Genomic DNA, 8,654 nt, shown 5'->3' on the forward strand with positions numbered 1-8,654 from the left:
AACATTATTTCCTTTATTCTGTATCTGTGCACTGATTGTAACCATGTATAGTCTTTCTGCTGACTGGATAGCACGCAACAAAAATGTTTTTTACTTTACCTCAGTAAACGTGACAATAATAAACTAAACTAAACTAAACATATGCCCGTTCAATTCATGCAAACACACTTCTTCCAATATATTGGGCTCTTAATATATGCACCAGCCTATTATGCAGCACCTTGTTAAAATGTCTTATGAAATCTAACAACACTACAGCAACTGGTTCCCCACAATCAACATTCCCTGTCACATCTATAAAAAATTGAAGCTAATTTGTCAAACAAGGTTTACCTTTCATAAAACATGTTGACTAGGTTTGATTATACTCAGCTTTCATAAATGATCAGTTATTTCCTCTTTGATAATTGATTCCAGTATTTTGGAAACAAGAGATGCTAAACTAACTGGCCATTAGTATCCTGCCTTCTCTTTTCCTTTTTGAACAAGGCAGTCACCTTGGTTATTTTCCTATCCTCTGATATCCTCCCTGATTTTAATGAGTTAGGCAAATTTCAACCATTGGGTTCCCTCTCTCTGCAGCCACTTCCTTTAAAACCATTTAGTGAAAGCCTTCGGGTCCCAGGATGGAAATATCAAATACTATAGGGCAAAACTTTAAGGTGAGATGGGCAAAGTTTAAAGGAGATGTGTGGGCAACGTTTGTACACACAGGATGGTGAGTGCTGGACTGCGCTGCCAGGGTTGGTGGTTGAGGCAGATATAATAGTGGGGTTTAAGTGGCTTTTGGATAGGCACATAGATATGCAGGGAATGGAAGGATATGGATTATGCACGGGTATATAAGGAATAGTCTTGGTATCATGTTCAGCATAGACATTGTGGGCCAAAGGGCCTGTTCTTGTGCTGTACTGTTCTATGTTCTAGGTCCATACAATGTGTTTGCTTTAGTCCTGTGAGTTTCACCAATACGGATCCACTACTGATTTTCTGGCATAATTGTTTACAGAGCCTTGCTGGATTATCTGGAATCAGGAATTCTATCATATCTTGATCACCACTTCCTTGGGTAGCTTTAACCAAGACAAGATCTCTTCTGAATCCTTCCTCATTACTTCTGACCAAATCTAAAATAGCACATTGTCCTCAATGAAGCAATCCCAGATACACTCTGTGAATGCTTCTTCCACAAGTTACCTAATTTTATCCCAGGCTAGGGTAGTGGTGCAACCTTATGGCACGAAGTTGTTGGTTTACTTATTGAAGGGTGAATATTGCCAGCCAACTGAACGGCCCTCTCATCAGCTAGTGCCATCCTGACCTCCCATCTACCTGATTGGAGACCTTTGAACTTTCTTTGATCAGACGAACTTGCATTAAATGATGTCCCCTTTACCCTTTATCTATGCACTGTGGACGGTCATGTACAGTCTTTTTTTGACCGGATAGCATGCAAACAAAAAGCTTTTCACTGTACCTTGGTACACATGACAATTATGAACTAAACTAAAGTAAATAGATCTAGGCCCTGAACTGTGTTTTGAGGAGAGGAAAACACTTGTGTGTGATTTATTTTAAAATGAGAAGGCTTCCACCATGTGATTACAGTGTACTGAAGGCCAGGCATCAAGATACCAGATCCCATGAACCAAAGATACCATGAACCCATGCTGTCAACATTAGAGAAGTCCCAGAAATGTGAAGATTTGTCTTATTTCATAAACCCACAATGAGATGCAAGCAACGTTATGTTTAAGCATCCTCCATGGCGTTGACTGCAGGAGATAAACCTAGCTGCATTGATGAGAACGTTTTTAACTTTTATCTATTTTTTTAATTCCCGCTGCCTATATCCTTTTAGAGTCATGGAGTCATAAAGCATGGAAACAGGCCCGTTGGCCCAAATTGCCCATACCAACCAACATGCCCCATCTACACTAGTTCACCCGCAGCTCATTCTATATCTCCTCCAGCGGCTCGTTCCATACACTCACCACCCTTTGTTTAAAAAGGTTACCCCTCATATCCCTATTACATCATAGTTTAGTTTCGTTAAGTATAGTTTAGAGATACAGTGCGGAAACAGGCCCTTCGGCCCACCGAGTCCGTGCCGACCAGCGATCCCGGCACACTAACACTATCTTACACACTAGGGTCCGGTTACAATTAAACCAAGCCAATCAACCTACAAACCTGTACGATGGGCACCCTGACCTGAGGGAGTTCCGTGACCGCTGGGCACCGAGGGGGGTTGAATGTATCCTGGACAAGGATTGCAATATAGTTGTTTAGCAGTTACTTAGCATATTTGTTCGTCTTGTATTATGGTGGTGTTTTGTTTTGTTGTGTTGTAAATACTATTTTAATATTTGAATAAATATTTTTGATTAAAAAAATAAAATAAAAAAAAACCTGTACGAGCTGGTCGAGGGTAATAGCGGAGGCCTCGCAGCAGCCTGGGGCTTACCTGGATCTGGAACCGCTCCAGTATATTGAGTGCGTGGTCCGGACTTTGGACTTTTTGTAAATGTCGCCAAAATGTGTCAACTCGTTGCGATTGTATGTTTGCAAACTGTACAAAAATTAAAACATTCTGGGTAAATATTTTTAGTATAATATCCAAAGTAACCAACACACAATTGGAACCAAATCCAAAATTAATAATACTCGGAATATTAGAATTAAATCAAACATTTAGAATAACACAAAGAAACTTTATTGATTTAGTTTAATAAATAGGAAAAAAATTAATTCTGTCTTCTTTGGCGTATGGCCTACGGCCCCCACAATCAAAAGTGTGGATTCTAGATTTGACGGAGACCTTGTGTGGAAAGAATCAGATTTTCCCTGTTGGACAAACAGGAATTATTCGTTGGAACATGGTCTCCTGTTATTGATTACTTAAAGGGTCAGAAATAGTTCAGTAAAAAATGACTAGCATGGGACTAAAGATTGGATGAAATGTACACTCTGAAATGTACTACATATCTCGAACGATGTGCATTTTTATAGTTCCAACAAATTTTTTCCATTCTTCTTTAACTATCTCGTTTTGGATGAATTTTTTTTGATTGTTGTTTTTTAGGTTTTTGTTTCAATTTCTGGTTAAATAGTGCCACAACAACAGCCTCTCTTTAATTCAGTATCTAGTAATAAAAAAACTTAGGAAGAAAAGGCAAAAAGTATTGGAGACAATGTAATAATAACTGACAATGCGGTTATCAATTTAAAAATGTTTTTGACAGTCTCCCTAATAGCTTCTGTACCTATCTCCGGCAACCATATTTGCAAAAAAAAAAAAAAAAAAAATGTGGAAACTCGTGGTTTGGGCTATGCAAAAAGTCTTCACTGTTTCAGTGCACATTTCCTATTATAGCACCATCGATCCAATGAGCTGACTGTCGACGGGAAAAGGGAAGTGCAATGGATACATGGACTCATGTCTTAAAATAAAAGGAAACATGACTTCTTTTCCAAAAATCAACTTCCTGCGCTCATGTCTTCTCTGAAGATTTATGGGACTGCACAGCCTAAAGTCGTCAGTCAACTTGTTCAACATTTGATCTTGCTTGGAAGATAAGAGTTGATTGCATTAGTCGAAACAGGATGGACCACCTGAAGGTTGCAATCTCCCACCCCATTAAGCCATGTCAAGAAAGGTGTAAAAAATGTTCAAGAATGGTTTTAACATGATACTTAAAGTACATCTCAGGGCTCTGTGCTCAGTCTCCTGCTTTTCTCGATACCCTGTAGCATGCACAGATATAGTTCCAACATCTTTAAATTCATTGAAGGCACAATCGTTGTTGGATGAATTACGGGTAATGATGAGTCAGAATATAGGAGGAGGGTCAATCGTCTGGTTAAATAGTGCCACAACAACAGCCTCGCTCTTAATATCAGTAAGACTAATGCCCCTGTCCCACTTAGGAAACCTGAACGGAAACATCTGGAGACTTTGCGCCCCACCCAAGGTTTCCATGCGGTTCCCGGAGGTTCCCGGAGGTTTTTGTCAGTCTCCCTACCTGCAACCTCCGGCAACCACCTGCAACCTCCAGGAACTGCACGGAAACCTTGGGTGGGGCGCAAAGTCTCCAGAGGTTTCCGTTCAGGTTTCCTAAGTGGGACAGGGGCATTAGGAGCTGACTGTCGACTTTAGAAAGGGAAGTCAAAGAACCATGGAGCCTGTCTTAATCGATGTGTTAGTGGTGGAGAGAGTCCACAACATCAACTTCCTGCGCTCTGAATATCTCTGAAGATTTATCGTGGACTCAACACATTGATGCAATCATCAAAAAAGGCCATCAACACCTCAGATTCCTTGGAAGATAAGAGGAGATTCAGTATGTCAATGAATACCCTCTCGAACTTCTACAGGTATACAGTAGAGATTCAGCAACTTAAATGCCCAGGAACGAAGTAGATTACAAAAAATGATAGACTATGCCTGATCCATCACGGGTACTGACCTCCTCACCATCGAAGGGATCTAAGTGAGCCACTACCTCAAAAAGACCGAGAGCATCATCAAAGACCCACCCAACCCTGGCCATGCTCTCATTTCACACCAACCTTCGGGAAGAAGGTGTAGGAGTCTGAAAAGCATGATCACCAGGTTCAGGAATAATGTCTTCCCAACAACCATCAGAGTCTTGAACACAAAGCACACGCTAACTAAACAAAGAACTATGGAGTATCTTTGATTGCACTAAGAGCTTTGGGCTATTTTGCACTAGTATTGGGGTTATTTGCACGTTGTTAATTGATTGATTTGTTTGTTTATTATAGGATATACATGAGTATTGTGTTTACATGCCAGTTAAGCTATTGCAAAAATGAATTTAATTGTTATCCTTATCAGAAGATATGCCAATTAAACAATTTACTAGGAATGGATCATTGAGGAGATCCAAGTGTTTATCACACCTTGGTGCGGGAATGAAATGACATTAGTGACAATGTTTGTTTGATGGTAGACACAGATTTGATGGGCCAAATACCTATTCCGGGCTGTATGATTCTCTGAGAAATACACCATGACGTAGTAATCTATTCAGGTAGCTTGGGCAACCTACAACCCAGTAGTATGAACGTTGATTTATCTCCTTTCAAGTAACCCGTGCATTTCCTCCCCTCCCCTCTCTCCCCCTCCCTCTCCCACTCGAGTCACCCTACCAGTTTTGTTTGCATCCTTCTCGTTAGCACATTTTCCCCAGCCAACAATGGATCATTAATGGGTCCACCCTTCCTGTGGTCATCTGTTGCTGGCCCTGATTTGTTCTGGCCTTTTCTCATCTCTTTAAGTCTGAAGATGGGTTCTGACCCGAAACGTCACCTATTATTTTTCTCCGGAGATGCTGCGTGACCCACTGTGTAACTCCAGTGTTTTGTATCTATCTTTAGTATAAACCAGCATCTGTGGTTCCTTCCTACACATATTTAAGGAGAGGATTTTGACAGGTGGATAGAGCTGAATTTTTTACTGGTATTGATAATTTACATCTTCATTTGCTTTATAATTTGTCTATTCATGTCATCAATCAGCAATATTAATACCTTGTAGGTTGGTTTTCTGTATATTTGTGGTATTTGTTTCGGAGGATTTCTCCTGGTGCTCCAGTTTCCTCCCACATCCCAAATATATGCTGGCTGGTTAGATTAGTGGGCTACTGCAAATTGCCCTCAGGGTAGGTGGGTGACAAGAGAACCAGGTGAATTGAAGGACAAATGAAAGATAATAGGTGGCAGTCATTTATCTGGTGAATTAGACTGATGGCTATGCTCAATGCGGACTTAATGGTTTAATAGGCTCCTTCTGCATCATTGGGAAACGTGGGAATAAGTGGGCTGGGTGACGTCAGGCTGCATCTGTGGAGAGTCGAACAGATTTAGGTCATTTCAATTTAGAACTTTTCAGGTCAATGGCTTTTCCAGTTCTGGTGAAACCTCATCTACCTGAAATGGTAACAATGTTTCTCTCTCCACAGTAGGTTAATTGGCTTGATAAAAATGTAAAATTGTCCAAGTTGGCCGTATGCAGAGTACTGCCCTGCCGACTACAAGATTCAGAAGGTTCAGAAGATGCTGCCCCACCTACCGAATACTTCCAGCATTCTCTGTGATAACTGAATAGTTGTCCTACTGCTATCTGCGAGAAATTATCTAGTGAGTTGCCTGCTAAGCTGGTCTAAGGAACGAACAGTCATGATCACCCTTCATTGGCTGTGAAGTGTTTTGGCATGTCCTGAAGATAATATCATCTTTATCCCTGAAGCTTGTAGCAAGTATTAAGCAATCCGTCATTCAACGTTGCACTGAAGTTGGGCTTTGAACGGATGTTATTTGGTTTGCAATCAAAATGGATTAGAAAGGATGGATCAAAGGAGGATAATATAAACTTCATGCATACATATTTTAAATTAAATGTTAATTAAATCTTTTAGATTGTATAGGTAAATGAAAGATTTTTCCGTCTTTGACTTAATATTTCTAACACAATGTAAAGATTATGTAGGATTTGCCTTTTATTTACTTTGCTTGCCTTGGTTGGTATTTTTTTGGGTGGAGGGATTCCTGTTTGAGTGAAGAACGGCTGGCAGCAGATCGAAGCCGCAACTGAGCCATCTGACAGCATTGATCACTTAAGATCTGAAGAAGGGGCCCGACCTGAAACGTCGCCTTTCCGTGTCTTGCAGAGATGCTGCCTGGTCCGCCGAGTGACTCCAGCAACTCTGTGCCTACCATCGATCACGAACGTCGGAGGTACGATTCACTGACAGACTCACGCCGCCAAGTGCTGCTTGTCGAATATACACGAAGGAATGGAAAGGTGGAAGAAGTGATCTTTGTACCACAGCCTCTTTAATCACCCATCCAGCAACTTGGTCGGTGGGGGGAACTGCAGGAAACAGTGAACAAAAACAGATTGTGTACTGAAACTATTAGAGATCTAAACCGTACCGCTATCCTCAGGATACATTCAGTAGCAGATTGAGCATAGTTTGTTGAGTATTAAAAAAGTGGATAATTGGGGGAACATGTTATGCTTGGAGTGGAATTCTGATTTGCATTTTGCATTTATGTGTTATGTCTGGGGAAGGAATTGCATTGAATTCAAGTGCATGGCTTGGCACGTCAGATCAGAATGGTGCTTTGATCAGAGGTACATTTATTTGAAGTCGACAGCGCTGGTCTCCATTTGTGTTTGTACTAAGTGCGCACTCAGCCTCCAGTGACAGAACTACTATAATATTCTGTAAAGTCAACATCATGTCAGATCACTGCTGTCTCAGGTACAGACAATTGGGAATTTTATAAATACCATATGAAACAATGTAGATCTTAGAGTCAAAGAGAATGAGAAAAAAAAAGCAGTGTACCGAATCTCAAACTGCTCGTTCCAGGAATAATGTTGTCAAGAATTCTAGTCTAGAAATGGAAGAGCAATTTTGCTTCTGTGTGAATCATCATAAACATGTTTCATTGTGGTAAATCGCTTCTCTATTCAGCTTATTCCTGATGCACTCAAAACAAAAAAAATAGTATATTTAAAGATCAGATGTTTTAAATGCTCCAATGCATTTTTTGTTGTTTACTATTTATATTTCAAATAATTAAGGAAAGAGGCCATAAAGATTGGAGTTAAGAGTGAAGGAAAGAGTTCACATCAATTGTTTTCCATGTGCAATTCTAAAACCAAAGGAAGGTTGTATTTCTTTCATGTGGTCATTTTCTTTTACCTTCAAGGAGCCATTTTGCATCAGAGCTCACCTCAGGAGTCATTCCACAGATGCAGATCAAAGTGCTTTTGCAAAGGCAATTTGCTGTAATCCAGTGGTGCTGGAACAGAAACGATTTAGCTACCTTAATTTAAAGTGTCTATGGAACAAAATATCATCAGGATTTGAATAAGAATGGAAAAAAAAGATCAGACTAATCCAGAGGCATCTATTTGCCAGCATCTGAAATGGATTTTCAGTGCTAGTACAGTACCCATAGATTGGAAATCCTGGAATAACTGGAACTCCAGAAGTACATGAGTTGAAGGATTAGAGGCTGGGAAAAGAGTTGAGAGAGTGGTGGGGGTCTGGAATGCAAGAATTGAAAAGTTGGTGGAGACGGAACGGAGAGTTTAACATGGTGTATACAACTGTAAATAGACGTCTAAGTGGAGTGGGGTTTAGACTTTAGTTGTTAGAGATACAGAGCGGAAACAGGCTCTTAGGCCCTCTGAGTCTGCGCCGACCAGTGATCACCCTGTACACTAACACTAGGGACAATTTATAATTTTTTACCAAACCCAATTAACCTACAAATCTGCACGTCTTTGGAATGTAGATGGAAATCAGAACACCCAGAGAAAACCCACGCGGTCAAAGGGAAACCGTACAAACTCCATGCAGACAGCACCCTTAGTCAGGATCGAACCTGGGTCTCTGGCCCTGTAAGGCAGCATCTCTACCTCTGCGCCACCGTGCTGCAGATTAAGCCATTGAGTCCCCTATTTAGATGAATGACCTCCTATCTGAGTTGTAAAAACACATATGCTTGAGAATAGGGAAGATCTTTAATCCTTTGGTACAATTTTGAAAGGAATAGGGAAGGCTAAAGTTGCAAGCCCAGATTAGTCTCCAGCCCATCCACTTGGAAAACTA

Source organism: Leucoraja erinacea, chromosome 8 (genome assembly GCF_028641065.1).
Source record: "Leucoraja erinacea ecotype New England chromosome 8, Leri_hhj_1, whole genome shotgun sequence".
In the NCBI taxonomy this organism is placed as follows: domain Eukaryota; kingdom Metazoa; phylum Chordata; class Chondrichthyes; order Rajiformes; family Rajidae; genus Leucoraja; species Leucoraja erinaceus.